This window comes from Moschus berezovskii, chromosome 8, assembly GCF_049115385.1.
Source record: "Moschus berezovskii isolate FMDL1 chromosome 8, NW_MosBer_1.0, whole genome shotgun sequence".
Taxonomy (NCBI): Eukaryota; Metazoa; Chordata; class Mammalia; order Artiodactyla; family Moschidae; genus Moschus; species Moschus berezovskii.
This window is the reverse complement of record NC_142467.1, coordinates 86,011,465-86,035,912: the sequence shown is the minus strand read 5'-3', so window position 1 is coordinate 86,035,912 and position 24,448 is coordinate 86,011,465. Positions and strand designations below refer to the sequence as shown.

General features: G+C 39.8%; 1 protein-coding gene across 2 annotated transcripts in view; it reads left to right on the top strand.

Moving 5' to 3' along the window:
• MARCHF3 (membrane associated ring-CH-type finger 3) overlaps window positions 1-24,448 on the top strand; it is a 163,304-nt gene that overhangs the window by 52,463 nt on the left and 86,393 nt on the right. Inside the window, exon 2 of one of the 2 annotated variants that reach the window (XM_055431264.2) lies at window positions 16,018-16,126. The exons of the other annotated variant lie outside the window; for it this stretch is intronic. The gene's annotated coding sequence lies outside the window, so the exon portion shown is untranslated. The remainder of the gene's footprint in view (window positions 1-16,017; window positions 16,127-24,448) is intronic. 2 annotated transcript variants of the gene reach the window in all.

Genomic DNA, 24,448 nt, shown 5'->3' with positions numbered 1-24,448 from the left:
GCTAATTAGCCCCCCAGGTGTGGAGCCGGTGGAGAGCAGATGGAGGATGTGAGGAGGCCTCGACGGAGAGAGAAAGGAGATGAGCTTCCCCGAAATCACCAAGGACCCAAGTGTTCCTGTGCAAATGGTCAGATGGCTCTTCAAGGAAGCTCCGACCCAGAGCAGAGGGAATGAAGCTAGACAAGCTAGACACCCAGCCGCAGGCTTGCTAAGAGACAGCTGGACTTGGACCTGGCTTTGAAAGGAGGGCAAGCTAGCAAGAAAGAAGGGAGACTCCAAGGGTCAGGACTGGCAAAATATTTAGAAAACAAAACTGATTGAGTCACGTAAGACTTTGTCCCCAAATCCCAGTGGACTCTGGATAACTCTACCCTCGAGGTACCTGCAGTATAGTCCGGACACCCAACCACGTCCCATGGAGGAACATATCAGGAATGTATCAGGAGCAGGAAAAGAGAATTCCGAACAGTTTTGAGCAGCCCCATGAATGCAGAAAGGGACATATCTCCCTTTGTCATTCCCTGGGTGACAAAGTAGAAAAAAGAAGGGGAGAGTTATCCAAGGGGAAGAGAAAAAGACAGTGAACCTGACTGAGGGAGCTTTGAGTGTTACCCTGGGGAGTCCCAGAAAAGAGCTAAGGATGTAAGAACAGCGGGCACCTCCAAAGCGAGTAAACGAAACCAAAAGAGAAGCAGGGCCAGGCTTGCTGGGGATGTGACATGGCATGGGGAGAAGACAAGGCACATTTCTGGTCTGAGAGGATCATCTATTCAAGGGGCATTAAATTTCCTTGATTCCTTTCAGGTGCTTCCATGTGAAAATTTGCATTTCAAATCATCCTGAGTCTCAGCCAGTCAAGTTGTTGGGTTTTCGCTTCCCTCATGTAGACCCTGATCCATTCTTTTAAAAACCTACCGCCTTTCACATCAGTTTGCTAACAGACTGCTTTTGCTCTTCCCGGGAGAAGGGCTTCCCCATTCCCACATTCTGCATCCCTCTGTTGTTTTATTTAGTCACCAAGTTGTGTCTGACTCTTTTGTGACCCCCATGGACTGTAGCTCACCAGGCTCCTCTGTCCGTGGGATTTCTCAGGTAAGAATACTGGAGTGGGTTGCCAATTCCTTCTCCAGGGGATCTTCCCTAACCGGGGATCAAACCCACATCTCCTGTTTTGGCAGGCAGAGTCTTTACCACTGAGCCACCAGGGAAGCCCCTGGTGATAGAGCTTCCTGGGGCATCTGGTTTACTGTATTGGCAGAATGTGGTTGATGAGAAAATGTGACCCCAGTTTAGGTTCTAGTATATTCCTGGTATAAGTTTACCAGAAATAGTATACAAGTAAAACATAATGTGAACCTATATACAGGAAAACAAGAAAATGCAGTAATAATAAAGTTTTAGTGTTAGAATACCATATTCTATTTTAAAATAGATATAAGGGTGTGGCTCAGTGGTAAAGAAGCCACCTGCCAAGGCAGGAGACATAAGAAACATGGGTTTGATCCCTGGGTAGGGAAGATTCCCTGGAAGAGGAAACGGCAACCCATTTCAATATTCCTGCCGGGAAAATTCCATGGACAAAGGAGCCTAGTGGGCTGCAGTCTCTAGGGTCGCAAAGAATTGGACATGACTGAGCACACAAACAGATGCAATGATAACCAAATGACTTCAACTGTCACATGTAACTCAAGTAGCTTTTCGTTAAGACTTTTAAGTCATAGATAAAAATTAATATTTTGTAATAAAGTTATACTCAGGAAGTGATAGAATATTCAAAAACTTAGTAAATGGAGTGTGTCTTATGAAAAGATACCCATTTCCTTATTGTCTAAATAGCCAGTTTCCGTGAATTTAATGTGATCAGAGGTCTTGGTCAGGACTCCCTGAACTCCGTTTTCAAATGGGTTCATCATATGAACACCGCTAGAAAGGTGCCACCTCTGATCAGTGTAATGCCTTTGATTTGAAAACCCCTAATTAAGGATCTTCATCATTTCCTTGGTAACAGAGTTTTGAGCAAAATACCAGAGCAGGAATATTATGAAAAGGTTATTTATTTTTCCCTCCGCCTCTCATTATACAGAGAATAACACTGCCCAAATATGGAGGAAAGCAAGGCCTCTTTGGGTCAAAAGAATAGAATTCAGAAGTAGAAGATATTGATGAGGCCTCTCCCTCCTAGGGTGATGGCTTCCAGGAATTATTTTCTTCTGCTCAGTTGTGTGTAGCTTTGACAGAGTACGGTAGGAGCCACAGGGCTGGACCACCATCCCCAGCAATCAGACCATCTTGGTGGACAGAGGGTTCCCTATCCATCTTTTCTTCATTCTAGGTCCCCACCTTAAAAAATAGCTTTTGCTCTGTTATGAATATGAAGCATATATTCCTCTAAGACATCCTTCAGCCCCCCAAATTACAGTGTTTTAAATGAATATTCTTTTCTGCCATCAACTTTAGCCACTTTTGTGTAGTGATTAACTACCAAAACATATACATATTCTCACTAATAGAGATCACTTCCTACTTTATAGCCATAATCCACACCCCAACGTTTCTTTTCTAGCACTGGAAACTGATAGTCATTACAATGCCTTTTAGGCAAAAGGGATGTGAGAGTTGAGGACTGTTTACCCCAGCTCTCTCTGTTGTCCTTCTTTGCTGGGATTGCCTGCTTTAGGCTCTGACTTGGTGAGAAGCACAGAGTCCTGTGACGTCCAGGCTGCCAGGTGTATAGGTGCCTCCCCTGCGGGAGAAGCCTTGCTTCCTCTGGCTCACCCCACCTGGCAGGAGCCCCCCAGAGGTGGATGCACTGGGGTGCACTCCCTCAGGCCTCCGTGCACTACAGGCTGCACAGAATGTGTTTACTTATTTACAGTGACCCCACCCGCAAACGTGTGGACACAGTCATCCCAACTCCCACGGCAGCCCGCAGGAAGTATGTAGGCCAGGTTGTGAAATAGCACCCCTGGTTATTCAGAAGGGCATTTGGAATTCACAGGGAGGCTGGTTTTGTTTTAAGCTCTGCTTATTGCACTAGTAGAAAATAATAAATGTTGACTACCCTTTTTTCTCCCTAACATTAGTGATTCTTAAGGGAGATGCTTGCAGTGTTATTCTCCAGGGAGCCATGACAACATGGACTTAGGTCCTGTAACCAGGTTTTCAGCAAAAACAGCTAAATAGAGCCTGAAACATATTGAAATTATAAGGAAAAGTGTGAAAATACACAATTATGAACAAAAGTTTCATTTGTATTCACGGCAAAAAGAGAGAAACTATTTTAAAACTGACATGATGATCATGTGATATAGAGAAATAGGTATATAATTTTTGCTGGGTATGGGGGAGATGCAGTACATAAATTACGCAGGAAACAAATTTTCTCCATTGCCTGAGGGTATTTGGGATTCATCTCTAAATCCTCTTGAATTTGCAAGTTTTATTTGCAGTGCTGTTTGTTACATTCTGTCTCAACAACTAGGTCCCAGTCATTGGACCTCCTTTCCCACGCTCTGGATACTTTTCCTTCTCATTTGACCAGGAGGCCAGTGAGGGCTTCCCAGGTGGCTCATTGGTAAGGAATCTGCCTGCCACCACAGGAGACACAGTTTCGATCACTGGGTCGGGAAGATCCCCTGGAGGAGGAAATGGCAACCCACTCCAGTATTCTTGCCTGGGAAACCCTATGGACAGAGGAGTCTGGCAGGCTATAGTCCGTGGGCTAACAAAGAGTCAGACACAGCTGAGCACAGCATAGCAGCAGCAACCGGTGAGAATGAATTTGAGCATTCAGTAGTAAAAGCCTCTCTCTCCCTCCCCTCACGTCCTGACAGCAGTCACGGAAGATGAACTGTGCTGGGGATGTGAGTGGTTGGTAGTAAGGTGGTACCGGGTGGGAGGAATATGCTGATGGAGGAATCTAGCCGTCAATTAATGAATGACATCAATGCCTTTCATGTTGAATGGCACACCCGAGGGCTATGTGAGACAAGAAGAGAAAGATCATATCTTGCTAATTTACCTAATCGCACCTCCTCCCCCAGAACTATGGATGATTTATAATACGGAACTTCCTTTAATTTCACCAAACCGCCTCACCCAGAAACAAAACACGGTAGTGATTATGAACAGTGATTACAGACAAGATACTTTGCTCCTGTCTCTTGCCATTATTTCTTCTATGAGCTAACTTTTTTTTAGGGAAAGCTGAAGTGAAGCTCATTTCTTGTTTTGTTGCATTTTTTTTCTTTTAATTTTAAGCAGCCACACCCTCTGTTCCAAATGGAGTGCAAATGCCATCCCTTATATTCTTGGTGTTATAAATGTCAGGCTCTGCAAAAGCAGCCACAGTAATGGTGGAACTGGTATGGATAATAAAAACTTTGGGTCTTGGAAAGGAAAAAATGAAAAGACCTGTTCAGAATCACAGGGCCAGGGAGTCTGGCAGTTTTTCCTCATATTTCTAGATGATAGACAAATTGTTAGTTACCAAATGTATAATTTATTAGTAATTGCTCTAATTTGCCTCAGGTTTCTAAATTGCCAGTTCAATGAGATCAACTATTTTGTACCCATAAAATAGGAATCGTGTGGTCATTAAATGAAATAGCTAACCAGTTGGGGTGATTTCTGTGCAAACGCAGTTATTGCCATTGTAATTTAGAAAAGTTAGGGAGAAATAGCACAGTCAAACTTGTTAGAAGCCTAGTGACTAATACCACTCACTGGGATTAAAACACTGCACATATGTTTCCCTCTGGTGGATGAATGGATACTGGGATGACTGGTTTTCATTGGGTTGTGGTCTATTTAAAATAAAAAGCTTCATTCCTCCTTGGGAGGGTGGCTATGGGGTGGAAGAGGAATCCCTCCTGTGGGTGGTTGGGTAATAGAAGGCTTGAGAGTGTGCAAATGAAGCTTGGAGCAGAGCTGGGCCTGCAGATGTTCTAGACAGGGTTGGCATAGAACTTTTGTTTCTTCTTCTCAAAACCAATGTCCCATTTCTCTCAAAAAATGATTAATAGACTTCAGGGATTGCTATAAGAACCTAAATGCAAAGTGTCTTCTTGTGTCCGGCCTGTCAGATTTCTCTCTGTTCCTTGATCACCTCAATTGACCAGCAGAAACATTTTCTACGTACCCTTTCTGCCGAGAAGCGAAATAAGCTGAGGTCTCATTCTGCCACCGTGCAATCAGCAGAACTGTAAACTCCCTTCTGCTTACTGAACTCTGCCCCTGCTGATTTATGAGAGACAGGAATACAGCTTAACATTCAGTTCTCAGGTTTAAGCTTGTGGTCCTGGAAATGGCAGAAAATAGGAAAAATGAAGTTTTTAGTTGACCTTTCAGAAAGTAGGAAGTACAGGTGACAGAATAAATGTGGATTGTGCAGGACGTTTTAGAAAGTCACTCTTTTGCCCAGCTTGGCTGGCAAACATCCTGGGACTGATAAAATTCCTTTGCAGTTCATCAGAATTTAACTTTGGCTCAATCTGTCAAAGTCACAACCACATCTCTCCAGAGTACTATTTGGCCGTAGGTCAAATCCATTATGGCAGACACAGTGGATGTTCCTGAATAGCATTCCTAACCACAGCTGATATATACATGCATCAGGCAAATCAAATACCAAAGGAAAAAAAAAAGTCAGAAAAACAAAATAATTCAGATAATCCCTGCTAATTTTATTGAAATCGGGATGCATTCAAATCGGGATGTGTTCCCAAGTGACCAAACAGCATTTGGAAAAATGTTCATATTCTTGGAACCTGAAATGAGACTGTCAGTGACTAAGAATTTAAACCCATTTGGAAAGTACACTCAGCACCTCGTGACTGCCTTAGTATACTGTTAGCACGTTTCTGACCAAACTTGCTTGCTCAGGGTTCGCTAAGCAACAGGGCGGGATGGGCAGTCCATTCATCCTCGAGGTGGGGTCTCAGGGCCAGAATCTCCTAGCCTATCAGAAAGGCACATTTTGGGGGCCCTTCCCCAGCCTGTTGTCTACCATTTCTGGGGATGGAGCCCAGGAATCTGGGTTTTTACAAGCTCTCCAGGTGATTCTGACGTTCATTTAAGTTTGAGAACTACTGGCCTCCAGGTTCGATCCCTGGGTCAGGAAGATCCCCTGGAGAAGGAAATGGCAACCCACTCCAGTATTCTTGCCTGGAGAATCCCATGGACAGAGGAGCCTGGTGGGCTACAGTCCACAGGGTCACAAAGAGTCGGACACGACTGAGCAACTTCACTTCACTTCACTTCACTTGGCCTCAGGGTCTAGAACCAACTGTCTAACAACTGAAGGTCTGTGGATGTATCTGGGTGGACATGAACTTGGGCAAACTCTGGGAGATGGTGAGGGACAGGGAGGCCTGGCGTGCTGCAGTCCATGGGGTCGTGGAGAGTCGGACTCGCCTGGGCGACCGAACAACAACAGCTGGGTGTCTTTGTACAGTTGAAAAGTGTGGCCATCACGCTGTCCTCTTGTGGTTTTAGAAGCTAGGTCCCAGCTGCTGCTTTTTGCTTTCTTTTCTCTCCGACATTTTCCAATATGTGGATCAGAACAATGGGGCACCGTACACTGAAAATGACTTAAGATGATAGTCTGTGTTTTTAAACTTGGAACTATAAGGAGCATTTCCTAAATATATTTGCATTGGTTTACTTTTCTGGTACCCTAAGAGGTCACCATACACTTAAATAGTAGTACACACTTTTCCTGAATCAGCTTTCTGCACAAATCAACATTCTGCAATATAGAAAAACACTAAAAAGGAGATTAAAAAGACCTCTCATTCAACTTTTTAAGAAAACTGTGTACAAAAGTTCATACTTAAAAAAATTCTTGGAGGCTGCCAGAATCTACTTACTCTTACTTTCCAAAACTAGTTGTACCTCAGAATCACACAAGAAGCTTTTAAAAAATTCAGATGCATGAAACCTAAATGTAAGAGCTAAAACTATGAAACTCTTAGAAGAAACTTTGGTGTAAATCTTTGTGATCTTAGATATGCAACAGTTTCTTAGACATGACACCTAATGCACAAGCAAACTAGGAAAAATTCAGTTCAGTTCAGTTGCTCAGTCGTGTCCGACTCTGCGACCCCATGGACTGCAGCACGCCAGGCCTCCCTGTCCATCACCAACTCCCAGAGTTCAGTCAAACTCATGTCCATCGAGTCGGTGATGCCATCCAACCATCTTGTCCTCTGTTGTCTCCTTCTCCTCCTGTCTTCAGTCTTTCCCAGCATCAGGGTTTTTTCAAATGAGTCAGCTCTTTGCATCCGGTGGCCTAAGTATGGACATTTCAGCTTCAACATCAGTCCTTCCAATGAATATTCAGGGCTGATTTCCTTTAGGATGGACTGGTTGGATCTCCTGGCAGTCCAAGGGACTCTCAAGAGTCTTCTCCAGCACCACAGTTCAAAAGCATAAATGCTTCGGCGATCAGCTTTCTTCACAGTCCAACTCTCACATCCATACATGACCACGGGAAAAACCATAGCCTTGACTAGATGGACCTTGGTTGGCAAAGTAATGTCTCTGCTTTTTAATATGCTGTCTACATTGGTCATAACTTTCCTTCCAAGGAGTAAGCGTCTTTTAATTTCATGGCTGCAGTCACCATCTGAAATGATTTTGGAGCCCAAAAAAATAAAGTCTACCACTGTTTCTGCTGTTTCTCCATCTATTTGTCATGAAGTGATGGGACCAGGTGCCATGATCTTTGTTTTCTGAACTTTTTCACTTTCCTCTTTCACTTTCATCAAGAGGCTCTATAGTTCTTCTTCACTTTCTGCCATAGGGTGGTGTCATCTGCATATCTGAGGTTATTGATATTTCTCCCAGCAATCTTGATTCCGCTTGTGCTTCCTCCAGCCCAGCGTTCCTCATGATGTACTCTGCATATAAGTTAAATAAGCAAGGTGACAATATACAGCCTTGACATACTCCTTTTCCTGTTTGGAACCAGTCTGTTGTTCCATGTCCAGTTCTGACTGTTGCTTCCTGACCCGCATACAGATTTCTCAGGAGGCAGGTCAGGTGGCCTGGTATTCCCATTTCTTTCAGAATTTTCCACAGTTTATTGTGATACACACAGTCAAAGACTTTGGCATAGTCAATAAAGCAGATGTTTTTCTGGAACATAGACAATTAATTTAAAACTTTTACACTTCAAACGACACTATCAAGATACTGAAAAGATAGTCCACAGAATATAAAATAGTTGCAAATTACATAACTGAAAAGAGTCTAGTACCTTGGTTTAAAAACCCAACAGTGAAAAATAAAACTCAAATAAGCCAATTTAAAAATAGGCAAAAAATCTGAATAGATATTTCTCCAAAGAAGATACGCAAATACTGATAAGGACACAAAAAAGACCTTCAGCACCATTCATCACTGCTGCTGCTGCTAAGTCGCTTCAGTCGTGTCCGACTCTGTGTGACCCCATAGACAGCAGCCCACCAGGCTCCCCAGTCCCTGGGATTCTCCAGGCAAGAACACTGGAGTGGGTTGCCATTTCCTTCTCCAATGCATGAAAGTGAAAAGTGAAGTCGCTCAATCATGTCCGACCCTCAGCGACCCCATGGACTGCAGCTTTCCAGGATCCTCCGTCCATGGGATTGTCCAGGCAAGAGTACTGGAGTGGGGTGCCATTGCCTTCTCCGCACAATAGGAATGGCAGGAATCAAAATGACAGCAAGCACTGGAAAGAATCTGGAGAAATTGGCAGCCTCATACATCGCTGGTGGGAATAAAATGGTGCAGCCACTTTGGGAATAGTCTAACAGTTCTTCAGAAAGTTAAACATACAGTTATCACCTGAACCAGCAATTCCACTTCTGGGTGTATACCCAAGAGAACTGGAGACATAGAAACTTGCACATGAATGCTCCCAGCAGCCTTGTTCATAGCAACTGAAAAATGGATGCAACCCATGTGTGCATCAACTGGTGAATGGATTAATGAAATGTGGTGAATTATAGAATGGAATATTTATTCATTCAGAAAAAGGAGTAAAGTATTGATACATGCTACTACATGGATGAGCCTTGTAAATACTAAGTGAAAAAGCCAGACACACAGAAAAACTTGCATATTGTGTGATTTTCTTTATATGAAATGTCCAGAATACGTTAAGGCCATAGATGTGGAAAGTTGATTCGTGGTGGTCAGGGCCTGAGTCATACTGCTGGGGATGGGGCTGATGATGATGCTGTAGAAGTAGATAATGGTGAGGATTGCACAACTTTGTAAGCTAAACCACTGAGTTATGTACACTTTAAAGGGTGTATTTTATTTTGAATGAATTATATCTCAATTTTTTAAAAACTCGCAACAAGTTGAATTTGGCCTGTGGGGCCAACTTTTTGTTTTCAAAAAAAAAAGGGGGAAGGAGCAGATACATGGAAAAAGATCAACAGAATGTTAATAATTGTTGAACTGGATAATGTAGAGGTTCATTGCACTGGTTTTTTCTACTTTTGTAATCAATATACACAAGCGTATTTCCATAATTTAAAGAAAGGTAAAAAAAATAAAGAAAGGTGATATGGGATGCATCCTGAATTAGATATTAGAATCACTGAGGAGGAAGCACGGACATCTGCAGTTTTGACAGGTTTCCAGGGATATATTTGAAACCAGTCAGTTGCTGGTTTGTAAGTCAATAGGTGGGAACCACTGCTGTATACATATATGTGCTCATAATCTGATTATCTTAGAAGTCAAAAGAGAGGAAAGCAACTCCTATAGAGAGACAAATAGGCAACAGCAAAAAAAGAGGGGAAAAAAAGCTTGCTGATAGCCCAACAAGAGAAAAATAGGAACGAATAAGATGCAAGCACAAAACTTTAAAAGCTCAGTATTCTGAGGCCATTTAGCATAGAAGCAAATAGTTCTATCTGCAATAACAAACTGAAATCATCACTATATTACAGAATAGCACAACTTTTTATATTCATAATGATGACCTCGAGGCATTCAGAGAAGATTAAATTGTATTCAGTAAATGTTATTTAAGGCATATGGAGGTAAATAGTCATTTTAGAAAATAGCATTTTAAGAATACTCCGAGTGGTAAAACCTCAAATATAGAGGAAATCTGATTATCCAGGTAAGTTGGTTTAAAAATTCTAAATAGCTTTATTTTTAAAGTCTAATAATTTTTTTCTACTGGGCTTTTATGAATAAAATCTAACATGCAACTAAGGAAAAATAACAGGATATAAACCTCCTGAAACATTCCTGTAACATTCTGGTTACAGAAAACATTGTGGAAGAAAGAAACTGAGATGGAGGAATTTTTGTTTTTTAATGCATGCTCTCTTCTAAGCCAGTAATCTTTTTTTTTCCAAGACAACTTTATTGAGTTATAATTTACAAACAGTTTAAGTCTGTCATCTGAATACCTTGACTCATGTAACCACAACCCCTTCAACACTCAGAACATTTATTTGCAAAATTCTGTGCCCCTTTTCAGTCAGTTCCACACCCCAATACCCACCTTGTCCTGGGAAACCATTGAGTATGAATCAACTGTCACTGTTGATTATTTCTGCCTCTAGAAGTACATACAGACTTGTACTGTATATTTTGCAGTATCCAGCTTCTTTCAGCATGATAACTATGAAACACATGTATATTGCTGCATGCTATGAATTCATTTCAATTTATTACTAAGTAGTATTCATTATGTGAAAGTGAAGTGAACGTGCTGGTCACTCAGTCGTGTCCAACTATTTGCAAACCCAAGGACTGTAGCCCACCAGGCTCCTCTGTCCATGGATTCTCCAGGCAAGAACACTGGAGTGGGTAGCCATTTCCTTCTCCAGGGGCTCTTCCTGACCCAGGGATCGAACCCGGGTTGATTACAGGCAGATTCTTTACCATCTGAGCCACCAGGGAAACCAAAATTATTTATCCATTCACCTGTAGTTTTCTATTTGAGGCTCTATGGAAAAAAAAATGTGGAAGTCTTTTTATGGACATATATTTTCTCTTAGGTAAATTCCCAAAGCTGGGTCATGTGTAAAATATATATTTAATAAGAATCTGCCAAATTCTTTTCCCAAGTAGGTTCACCATTTTATACTCCCACTGGCAATGTATGAGAGTCCCTTGGACTGCAAGGAGATCCAACCAGTCCATCCTAAAGGAGACCAGTCCTGGGTGTTCATTGGAAGGACTGATTTTTGAAGCTGCAACTCCACTACTTTGGCCACCTGATGCGAAGAGCTGACTCATTTGAAAAGACCCTGCTGCTGGGAAAGATTGAAGGCAGGAGGAGAAGGGGACAACAGAGGATGAGATGGTTGGATGGCATCACCAACTCAATGGACATGGGTTTGAGTAGACTCCGAGAGTTGGTGATGGACAGGGAAGCCTGTTGTACCGTGGTTCATAGGGTCGCAAAGAGTCGGACACGACTGAGTGACTGAACTGAATTGCTAATTAATTATATATGTAATTTCTGCATGCGTGCTCAGTTGCTCAGTCATGTCTAACTCTTTGCGACCCTGTGGGCTGTAGCCCACCAGGCTCCTCTGTCCATGGGATTCTCCAGGCAAGAATACTGGAGTGGGTTTCCATTTCCTTCTCCAGGGCATCTTCCTGACCCAGGGATCGAACCCACATTTCCTGAGTCTCCTGCATTGGCAGGTGGATTCTTTTCCACTGAGTCATCAGGAAACCTTAAAATTTTAGTTTTATTAGTCATATATTAATTATATAAAGTGTTATTTATATATATATGTTTCAGGTGGCTCAGTGGTAAAGAATCCACCTGCCAGTGCAGGAGACACAGGTTCAATCCCTGATCCAGGAGGATCCCACATGCCGAGGAGCTACTAAGCCTGTATGCTACAACTATTGAGCCTGTGCTCTAGAGCCTGAGAACCACAACTACTTAAATTTTCATGCCCTAGAGCCCATGCTGGAGAAGGCAATGGCAACCCACTCCAGTACTCTTGCCTGGAGAATCCCAGGGACGGGGGAGCCTCGTGGGCTGCCGTCTATGGGGTCACACAGAGTCAGACACGACTGAAGTGACTTAGCAGCAGAGCCCATGCTGCACAAGAGAAGCCACTGCAATGAGAAGCCCCTGCAATGAGAAGCCCACACACCGCAATTAGAAAGTAGCCTTTATTCATTGCAACTAGAGAAAAGCCCACACAGAAATGAAGACCCAGCACAGCCAAAAATAAATAAATAAGATTATTTTTTTTAAACTAAAATTTTAAACACAAAATATTTTTCCCAGCACTGATAGCCAAAAACTGTTTCTGAAACAGCATTTATGTCCCTCTCTAATAAGTAGGCAATGACAACCATTTAAAGTCTTGGCAATTTATGTTATTTACGCATTTGAAAGTTGACTCTCTGTGGAACCCAGGGTCTCTGTTCATGAAAGAAGAGCAGTGCAGTTTAAAGATAAAGAGCTCTAGCTTAAAGAGGTAGTCAGACCAGGGTGAGAATCTTGGCATCTTTCAGGAGCACATTCTTTAACATGCAAAGTCTCGGTTTCCTCATCTGCAATCTGGGGTGGGGTGGTCATAATTATACACATCTCACATGGTTGTTCTGAGGACAGTGATCTCGTGTATATAAAGCCTTTGGCAGTATTCCTAGTCCATATTTATTGCTCAGCAAGTGGAAGCTTTAAAAAGATGTGTTCATTGAAGAAAAAGCTCATCATAGGAAAAGATAAGAGGTTCTCTAGAATATGAATTCTCTCTCTTCCTGGCTTTGACCAGGATCACGTTCCCTCTCTCCCCTTAGAAGTCAGAGAGACTCCCATTCCATTAGCTTCCCACAAGGCTCACCCTCAAGGTCATTCCCTCCCAACCCTCTACTCCTCCTGGGGCCGCCTAGTCTGAGGCGGGGTGTGACCCTTCTCTCACCAGTTCCAGTCTGACTCGCCTGCTCAGAAGCCTGGATTCAAGCCTAGCTTACCATGTTGCACTCTGCCTCAGCTGTTTCAACTAATCTCACACTGAAATATCCTGCTTCCTTCCAGAATTCAGCCTTAAGTAACATCCCACATGTTCAGGAGAATTACATGGGATTTGTATGCAGCTGCTATATGGACCCCAGCCTCAAACAACCATAATAGGACAATAGGGAAAAAAAAAAAACTTCACTGGACTCGCATCTTAAAATTCCAGAAAATCTTTTTTCATTTTCCTCAGTTCAATTTTCCAAAGTCATGAACCATAAGAAAGGAAAACTCCGCAGTCTCAGGCTTTAAACTGTGTGTGTATGTGTACGCACAGACGGTAAGTCATGTCTGACTCTTTTGTGACCTGATGGACTGTAGCCTACCAGGCTCTTCTATCCATGGAATTCTCCAGGCAAGAATACTGGAGTGGCTTGCCATTTCCTGCTCCAGGGGATCTTCCTGACCCAGGTATCAAACCCACGTCTCTTGTGTTTCCTGTATTGGCAGGCGGATTCTTTACCACTGTGCCACCTAAGAAGCCCAGTTTAAAGACCACTTGGTAAATGTTTGTCTTTGCATCTGCACATAGGGCCTTTATGGAGTAGCCAGTATTACATCTTCCCTAGCTCCTGAGTCTGGAGAAACTGAAATCTGTCAGGAGGTGAATAAATCATAAGAAGGAGTAAGTTAATTAAGAAACTCTGTGTCTGTGTGTCTGTGTCAGTATATATATATCAAGCAAATAGAGTAACCAGAGAAATCAGGCTGAACCGGCATTATGACATCACACGACTCATTTGAACCTCATATTGAGGCAAATCTTGTTATCCTCACGTTTGTGCGTGCTGTACCGTGAACCCTAGGGTGTTAATTCCACTTTCAGGCCAGTGACTGGTGAGCACAGAGAAAGTGGGGAGGAAGGCAGAGGTTATGGTCTGGCAGTATTGGGGTGAAGTCATGCCAACCTTAGGTCAATATCTTTCTGTCAGATACCCTCCCTACAGAGCATCAACTGAAGGATAGCCTTGCATCCTTGACCACTTGATTCAAGCCAGCAGTTGGCTCACACAGAGTCCCCTCAGCCAGAACTAGTGACGGTGTCAGTCAAATTTTGTATTAAATATTGCAAATAGGGCCCAGAGTAGGAATGCTCTTTAGAGAAGCACTTTAGTTCACTGACACTGCTTCTCAGGTCAGTTCTATGCTACAAAGAGAAGAGAGGATAAAGGAAATATTGATGAATTATTTTGATGAGTTTCAATAGTTTACAGTCAATACCCTTGACATTCTGACATCTTCATCTACTCTTCTTTGGTTTTCCTGACAGGAGAGTATATACCAGTTGAGGAAGAATCAAGAGTCTCTCAACTCTTCAACTGCTCAAAAATTCATCAGACTTTTTTTCTTGGAAAATTTACTGATTTAAAAAACATATATATTTATTTACTTATTTGGCTGCATGGGGTCTTAGTTGTGGCATATGGGATCTTTGATCTTCCTTGTGGCATGCGGGATCTAGTTCCCTGACCACGGATTGAACCTAGGCTCCCTACATTGGGAGTCTTCAGTTCAGTTCAGTCGCTCAGTCTTGTCCAACTCTTTGCAACCCCATGGACTGCAGCACACCGGGCTTCCCTCTCCATCACCAACTCCTGGAGCTTGCTCAAATTCATGTCCATCGAGTTGGTGATGCCATCCAACCATCTCATCCTCTGCCGTCCCTTCTCCTGCCTTCAATCTTTCCTATTATCAGGGTCTTTTTCCAATGAGTCAGTTCATTGCATCAGGTGGAAAAGAATTGTAGTTTTGGCTTCAATATCAGTCCTTCCAATGAATATTCAGGACTGATTTCATTTAAAATTGACTGGGTTGATCTCCTTGAAGTCCAAGGGACTCTTAAGAATCTTCTCCAACACCACAGTTCAAAAGCATCAATTCTTTGGTGTTCAGCATTCTTGATAGTCCAGCTCTCACATCCACACATGACTACTAGAAAAATCACAGCTTTGACTAGACAGACCTTTATTGGCAAAGTAATGTTCTGCTTTTTAATATGCTGTCTAGACATATGAAAGACAGCCTGTAGTCTTAGCCACTGGACAAAAAGTGAAGTCACTAAAAATTTACTAATTTTAAAACTAGATTTTTGTGAGCTTCAAGTCTAAAAATGTTTAGTGTCTAAGATCAAATTTATCTTACATTAGTTCTGTCTAATAAGTCAGTCTCTTTAGCAGACATCTCTTATGTCTTTTATTCAGGCAGAAAATATATGTGCTTGGTTTAACTTTGTTTTCATATATAGCATTCCCCCTTCCTCCTTTTTCTCCTCCAATTGTTAGCAATAACATTCTAAGGTTTGTTTTTTTTTCCCCTGATAACTTTGACAAGTTGCCTAAGATTGATCATATCTTCCATTTTGGTTTATATGAGTATTAAAATCAATACTGTCTGGGATTATCCTACAAAGTAGCAAAGTCAGTGTGTAATTAGTCTGTCTTTTAAAGGAGGATTGCATCATTTTAGGATCTCTTCTTTCTGTTGAAAACATGTATTTCCGAAACTCAAATGCTGCTTCTCTGAATAACTGTAATTCATTAACAAATATTTTTGTACCAGTTCAGTGTCCCTTCAGATTGGATAATCATAAAACTATTCTTTATTTACTTGTTTTATAAACAAAATACAGAGGGCTACAAAATAATATTAAAAAAGGTATCAAGTACTTACCGTGTGCCCTGCACTATGCCAAATATTACATATATTATCTGGGTAATACTCACAACATGTATAAACAATCATATGTGCTATTATCAACTTAATTTATATAAAAGGAAACAAAAGCTTGGAGAACATTAACATGCCCACAGTTACCTGGGCTGAAAGAAAATCCTGTTATTAAAAAATAATAAACCCAATAACAAGTTACAGAATCTCAAGCTCATATGAGTTTTAGTATTATTGCTGTTGTTGGAAGTGTATGTATATGCATAGGCACACACAGAGATGATCCTTGTTGTATAACCTTAGACTGGAAAGGAATTCACAGGCAACATCTTATACCCTTGTTTTCCCAGTGACGAAGTTAAGGCTCCTGGAAGTGAAGTGACTGGCCCCCAGGGACACAGCCAGTTATGTGAATTTCAGACGTAGTCAGCACATGTGTTTTGTGTGCCTCCTGTGCACGTGAGTTCCCCAAATGTTGTCAGTTTGTCCAAAAGTTCCTTCCTTCCCCGAGTTCTCCCACTGCAAACTCACTGTGCTCATGGCATAGACCCATCTTGTTTCTTCACATGATGCCGGCTCCCCGCCTCTATGGACAAAGACACACACTGCATACTGCTGTCCAGTGTTGCAGATGCTTGTTTGTTTACATTGTCAAAGAGTAACCAGGGTAGCTTCAAGGTTCTCACTATCCAGCCTATCAATGTAATTGTATAGTAGTATCACTGGAGGTGTGAAACAAACATTAATATCCACTCCTTGTGTTTATATTTAGCAGTGAGTGTTAATGGTGTGATTATCAAAGGTAAACAAGCTCCACCCAGAAATGAGACTGGATGACTAAATGATTGCCTGGGGAACTTAGGTTATCCAGTGCATATTGCACTCTGAAATGAAAATATCCAGCATAGACAACTTTATTATGTCTATAAATTTGGCTTTCTACTATCACCATTTCAAGCCAAATTATGTATGTTTGATGAGGCATAATTTCTTATTAGATCGAGAGAATACCAGGGCAGAATACATCACAATGGAATTATAATTTGAATTTTAATCAAGCTTTGTTCATTTCCCAATACTAGCTAATGAAATAAACTCCATACTGTAGTTATACAAATGAACAGGGGACAATATACAACAAAAAGGGAGCAAATCATACTGCTTACCATAAATATTTTTTATAACAGTAAGCATAACTGTTGGCATTTTTTTTTCCTGACCTTTCCATGAACCCTCTTTCATCAGCCTTATGGTAGTTACTCCTGAAAGACAGATGTCTGACTCTGGGTTTTGGCATCTCTGATTAAGGATTTAACACGCTGTATTCAGCCCTTTAATGATTCTCTAAAATTTTATTTTGATAACCTCTATGTAAACCCTGCATACAGATCAATGTTTCTCGTTTCTGACAAAGAGACTGTTGAAACCTTTCCAACAACACATCATTAGTGACGTGGAGAGGGAACTGATGTGGTGGACTTTGGTTTGCTTCATTCTGCTTGCTGTTTCCTCTCTTTTCTTCATCCAGCACACCCAGAAATCAGACGTTTGAAGCAAGTGTTTATAACAAGAGATGCCATTGGATGAATGAAGTCATAGCTGGAATTGCCTCTAACACATCATTGTATTGTCTGGACTGACCACACCATCAGCTCCATAAGAATGATATAAATAATACAAAATTCAGTTATCTGAATAATGAGCCATTTCCCCTTATTCCTAGCCACTTCAATTTAGTCTGGTGAGTAGTTTCTAACCAGAGTATTTATCACCCAGTCATTTTTCTTAATCAGTATAATAAATTTGAGTATGTGAACAATTAGAGTTTTGTAAAGGTTAAAGAGTCAGGGGGCCAACAGACATAAGTTGATATACTTTTGAATATTGAAAATGTGGTATTTGCCACCTGCCAGACACTTCTCTCTTTAATCGCAAAAAGCAGGAAGATATCATTGCTGTAAATGGCTTGGGGGCCTGTTAAAACGTTGTTTTTCTAAAGTATTTAAGTCATCAAACAGGTAGCAGGAGGTCAGTGTCTAATAAGGTTGCTTAATAGCTGGAGGCAGATCAGAATACGCTTAGATTTCTTTTTCAAAACATTTTCACAAGGGCAAATATTAATAAATTTAAAAGCTTTAGAGTTTGCATAAAATAAGCAGAAGTAAGATTTATACTCCGCCTCTGTAAGGGTGTTGAATATCATTTCAACTTGCAAATATTGGCACAATGGTCATATTATTTTCACATTGTGACAGTTTTGCATTTTCTTCACTTGAAACATTGTCCCAGGGGGCATTTTGATTGTTAAACTAATCTTTATTCATGATTTATGCAGCCTTAACTCAAACCTCTGGAACAAAATTAATAAATCATATGTTGACAGAGAGAATGGCAGAGACCATAGATAATTTGATGAACAATTTCTATGTGATCAGTACCACTTATGCCAACTTATTGTTTATGTAAATTTTTTCCATAAGATATAAAAACTCTTAGGATCTTCTGAAAAGTATAGAAATTCAGTTTCTTGCCTGATTTACTTCAAGATGGGCTGAAGCCAGGCTGAACCAAACCAATGTATGGTCAACTCACCCTTAAAAGATTAACTAGCAAAGAATATCACATAACTTGAATTCACAGCATACCAGAACTCTTAACTCAAAGCCCTCCTGCTACAATTTATGTCCATTTGTTCTTACTGTTGTCTCAAAGGAGCTCTTACAGTATAACTGAGTACCCTCTGTGGAACTATAACTAAGCAATAACCTAGGAGAAAAGGTACATTGGTAATTAGTCCAGGAAGTGATGCTGGCTGGAATACCAAGCAGGGCTAGCTGTCTGTTAGTTACTGAGTTTTCATGCCATTATAATAATTGCAGGGTTAAGGACACCCAGGTATTACTGGGTATAATTACTGAAGGTAAGATTATTTTTCAAATAAATTTTTAGAATAGTTTTATATTTACAGAAAAATTGTAAAGATATTACAGCGTTTCCGCACCTGGTTTCCCCTATTATTAACATCTTACCCAGCTGGACAACCTGAGAGAAATGGATACATCCTTAGAAACATACAACCTTCCAAGAGAGCATCATAAAGAAGTGGATAATCTGAATAGAGTGATTACTAGTAAGGAGATTGATCAATAATCAAAAACCTCCCCAAAAGCAAAAGTCCAGAACCAGATAGCTTCATCAGGGAATTCTACCAAACATTCAAAGAATTAATAGCAATCCTTCACAATTCTTCAAAACAATTGAGGAGAGAATGCTTTCAAACTCATTTTTACAAGGCCAGCATTACCATGATAACAAAACCAGACACATACATCACACATGCACACACACACACAAATTGTAGACCAATATCCCAGATGACCATAGAAGCAAAGATCCCTAGAAAAAATCAGCCAACTGAATTAAGCAATATAGTAAAATGACTATACACAATGATCAAGTGGAATATATTCCAGGGATGCAAGGATGGGATCAACATCTGCAAATCAACCTCTGTGATACACCACATTAACAAAATGAGCAATAAAAATCTTATGATTATCTCAATAGGTCCAGAAAAAGCATTTGGCAAAATTCAACATCCACTTATGAAAAAAAATCTCAACAAAGGGGTATAGAAGGGACATACTTCAACATAATAAAAGCCATATATGACAAGCCCACAGCTAACATCATACTCAATGGTGAAAACCTGAAAGCATTTAAGATCAGGAACAAAACAAAGATGCTCATTCTGGCCACTTTTATTCAATGCAATATTGAAAGTCTTAGCCGCTGCAGTTAGGCAACATATATAAAAGGCATCCAAACTGGAAAGGAAAAAGTAAAACTGAGATGATTTAAGGATGATATAATTTTATGTATAAAAAACCCTATAAAGATTCCACCAAAAAAAAAGCATGTTAAAACTAATAAAAATATAGTAAAGTTTCAGGATACAAAATCAATACGCAAAAATCTATTGTTTTCTAAAAACTAAAAATAAAGTATCAAAAGATAAGAACCGTAAGAACAATCCCATTTATAATTGTATCAAAAAGAGCAAAATACCTGGAAAGAAGTTTAACCAAAGAAATGAAATACCTATACACTGAAAACTGTAAGACATTGATGAATGTAACTAAAGACAAATAAATGGAAAGATATTCTATGTTCATTGATTGGAAGAATTAATATTGTTAAAATGTCCATGGGGATGGAGAGGTACACACTGCTGTATTTAAAATGGATAACCAACAAGGACCTACTGTATAGCACATAGAACTCTGCTCAGTGTTAATATTGGCAGCCTGGATGGGAGAGTTTTGGGGAGAACGGATATGTGTATAACACCTGAAATTTATCACAACATTGTTAATCAGTTATACTCCAATACAAAATAAAAAGGTTTTTTTAAAAAATCCATACTCCCCAAAGCAATCTACAGATTCAATGCCAATTTCCCATTTTTCATAAAAATAGAACAATCTTAAAATTTGTATGGAACAACAAAAGACCCCAAAATAGTCAAAGAAATCTTGAGAAAGAAGGACAAAGCTGGAGGCATCATGCTTTCTGGTTTCAAACTATATTATAAAGCTATCATAATCAAAACATCATGGTATTGGCATAAAAACACAAAATAGAGTCCAAAAATAAACCCATGCATATATGGTCAATTAATTTATGACAAAGGAGCCAAGAATATATAATGGGGAAAGACCAGTCTTTTTAATAAATGGTATTGAGAAAACTGGGCAGCCACATGCAAAATAATAAAACTGGACCACTCTTACACCATACACAAAAATTAACTCAAAATAGATTAAAGACCTGAAACCATAGAGTTCTTAGAAGAACACATAAGCAGTCAGCTCTTTGACCTCAGTCTTGGCAATCAGCCTTGATTTTTTAATTTGACACCAAAAGTGAAGATAATAAAAGCAAAAATAAGCAAGTGAGACTTCCTCAAACTAAAGTTTCTTCACATCAAAGGAAACCATCAACAAAATAAAAAGGCAAACTATGGAACAGGAAAAAATATTTGCAAATCATATATCTTACAAGAGACTAATGTCCCCAATATAAAGAAATCATATAACTCAATAGCAAAAAAGAAAAAAAGAAATAATCTGGTTATGGGCAGATCTGAATAGACATTTTTCCAAGGAAGACATACAAATGACCAACTGGCACATGAAAAGATGCTCAGCATCCCTAATCAGAGAAATGCAAATCAAAACCACAAGGAGATATCACCTCATACCTGTTAGAACGGCTGTTATCAAAAAGGTAACAAATGACAGGTGTTGATGAGGATGAAGTAAAGGAACCCTTGTACACTGTTGGTAGGAATGAAAATTGGTGCAACCACTATGGAAAACAGTGTGGAGTTTCCTCAAAAATTAAAAACAGAACCACCGTGTCATCCAGCAATTCTACTTCTGGGTATCTATCCAAAGAAAATGAAAAAACTAATTTGAAAAGATCTATGTACCCCACCACCATGTTCATTGCAGTAATATTTATAATAGCCAAGATATTGGCTAAGTGTCCATTGATGGGTGAATGGATAAAGGAAATATGATATCTATACTGGAATACTGCTGCTGCTGCTGCTAAGTCACCTCAGTCGTGTCCGACTCTGTGTGACCCCATAGACAGTAGCCCACCAGGCTCCCCTATCCCTGGGATTCTCCAGGCAAGAACAAAAAGGATGGAAGCTTTCCATTTACGACTACATGGATAGATCCTGAGGGCATTATGCTATATGAAATAAGACCTAGAAGGACAAATACCATATGATTTCACTTACTTGTGGAATCTAAAAGACAAAAAAAGAAAAAACCCAAGTCCAGAAATATCATACGACATCCCTTAAATGTGGAGTCTAAAAAGACTTGATACAAATGACTGACAGATATAGAGAACGAACTTAAGGCTGCCAGGGGCAGGGAAGGGATAGTTAGGGAATTTGGGATGGATGGGTACACACTGTTATATTTAAAACAGATAACAAACAAGGACCTACTGCACAGCACAGGGAACTCTGTTGTGTGGAAACCTGGATGGGAGGGAATTTGGGTGAGAATAGATACATTTATATGTATTCCTGAGTCCCTTTGCTGTCCACCTGAAATTGTCACAACATGGTTAATCGGCCATACTCCAATACAAAATAAAAAGTTTAATTAAAAAATAAAACCACCACCACCAAGCCCATAGATACAGTGAACAGTGGTTGCCAGAGGGGAGAAGGGTGAGGTGGATGAAAGGAGTAAAGGGGTTCAAAAGAGACAAGCTGCCAGTTATAAAATAAAGAATGTACAGTGTGGTGACTGTATTTAATAATGCTGTATTTTGTCTTTGAAAATAGCTAAGACAGTAAAAAAGAATCTTATATTGTTGTATATTTGTTACAACAATCAACCGGCATTGATTATTACTAACTAAAGTCCACACTTCATTCAGATTCCTTAGTTTTTGCCTGATGCCCACTTTTCTGTTCTGAGACCCCACGTTACATTTAGCTGTCATGTTCCTCTTGGTTGTGACGGTTTCTCAGACTTTTCCTTGTTTCTGACAACCTTGACAGTTTTAAAGAGCACTGGTCAGGTATTTTGTGGAATGTTTCTCAAGTGAGATTTGTCTAATATTTTTCTCATAGATGGACTGGGGTTATGAGTTTTGGAGAAGACCAAAATAAAAGTGTCAGTGTCATCAAATATGAAGGGCACATACATTGCTGCTGATCTTGATCACCTGTCTGAGATGATTATTTGTCTGGTTTCTCCATGTAATGTGACTGCTATGTACTCTCTGGAAGGAAGGCGCTATGCACTGCCCACACTTAAGGAGTGGAGAGTTATGTTCCACGTCCTTCAGGTCGGAGTGTCTACATAAATTATTTGAATTTTCTCTGCACAGGAGATGTGTCTCTTCTCTTGTCCCCCTCCCATTCATTTATTCAGTCAATTATTTATATCGCTATGAACTCTTATACTTTGGGTTATAATGCAATACTGCTTCATTTTGTTTCTCAGATTATTCCATCTTTGGCCACTAGAGCTCTTAACATTTGGATCCTACATCTCTTTAGCATAACCCCTCACCACTGTGGGTCTTTGTTTTTTGTGGGCTTTTACTGATTATTTGTTTTCAAGTTAATTGTTTCTTGCACTGAAAATCAGTAGAATTGGTAGTTACCAACTTTTCTTCTGTATTCCAGTATTCAATCATTTTCTATTCAGGTGAACAAGTAGGATTTTTAAAAAATCAGTCATATTTGATTATTAATCAGATTATTCAGTACCCTTGATCTTTCTTCTCCTTGTATATACTACCCAATCATGAGACCCTTTTTGGATTTAAAGATTCATTATTTTAAAAGCAGTGATAAACAGATTAGATCAGAAGTAAATACGGACAAAAACTGGAATATAAAGACTCAGATAATGAAAACAAAAAAAAAAAATCTATAGAATACAAAAGCAATGGGCTTTTAGAAGTAAAAAAGGGAACTCTGTGAAAAATGAGCTTAAAACTCAAGATAAATACCCTAGGCCATTTATTAAACTAACATACATCTTAATATAATCAAGAGCGCCTCAGCCAGAGAAACAACTTGGAGCATACTGAGTGCTAAGCTGGAGAAGCTGCATTAAAATCAGGAGTGAGACACTTTTCCCCATGATCATTCAGTATTCTACCGGAAGCTACAACCCCCTCCAAGAAACAGAAATCAGAGGAAAGGAGGAAAAAGATAACCATTATTTGTATGTTATATTCCTATTTATCTATAAACTTAATGGAACAAAAATAATAAATAAAAATGTCTTAAAAAATTAAAATCTATATACAAAATAAACCAAAATCAGTAACTTTTCTTATGGACAATAAGTGATTACAAAATATAATGGAAAAAGATTTCATTTACTAGAGTATAAAATAATAAATAATAGTAATAAATGATATCTTGGAAATTAAAATACTTTATGGGGAGAAATAAAAGGAAATTATGCATAAATGCTGTGTTGCTAAATGGGAAGATTAGATCGCACCTTTAAAATGGTGACTAATGGAGAAGGAAATGGCAACACACTCCAGTACTCTTGCCTGGAAAGTCCCATGGACGGAGAGCATGGCAGGCTGCAGTCTGTGGGGTCGTAAAGAGTCGAGCTTGACTGAGCAACTTTCACTTCACTTTGATGACAAATGGGGCTTCCCAGGTGGTGTAGTTGGGAAGGAATCTGCCTACCAATGCAGGAGCTGCAGGTTCGATCCTTGGGTCGGGAAGACAACCTGGAGAAGGAAATGACAACCTCTTCCAGTATTCTTGCCTGGAAAATTCCATGGACACAGGAACCTGCAGGCTTACCGGGCACAATGACTCTTCATGTACATATTTGCCACATTTGTATTTTCTTTAGCAAAGTTCAAATCTGTGACCCACTTTTTTCAAATTGGGTTGTTTTTATTCTTATTAACGTTAAAATAGTTATATATTCTAGATACAAGTTCTCTGTTGAATACATGATACATGCTTTGCAAATATTTTCTCCCAGTCTGTCGTTTACCTTTCCATTTTTAATAACTGAGAATGTATTAATAGAAATGAGAGCAAATGTTTTCATTTTTCTAAAGCCTGTATTATTTATTTTAGAGTTTATGGGTTTTGTGTGTATTTTTTCAGTCTTAGTAACCCAAGGTCTCAAACAAACAAAAATAAATAAATAAAATAAAATGGTGACTAAAAAAAAAATGGCAGGAATAAACAGAAATGAT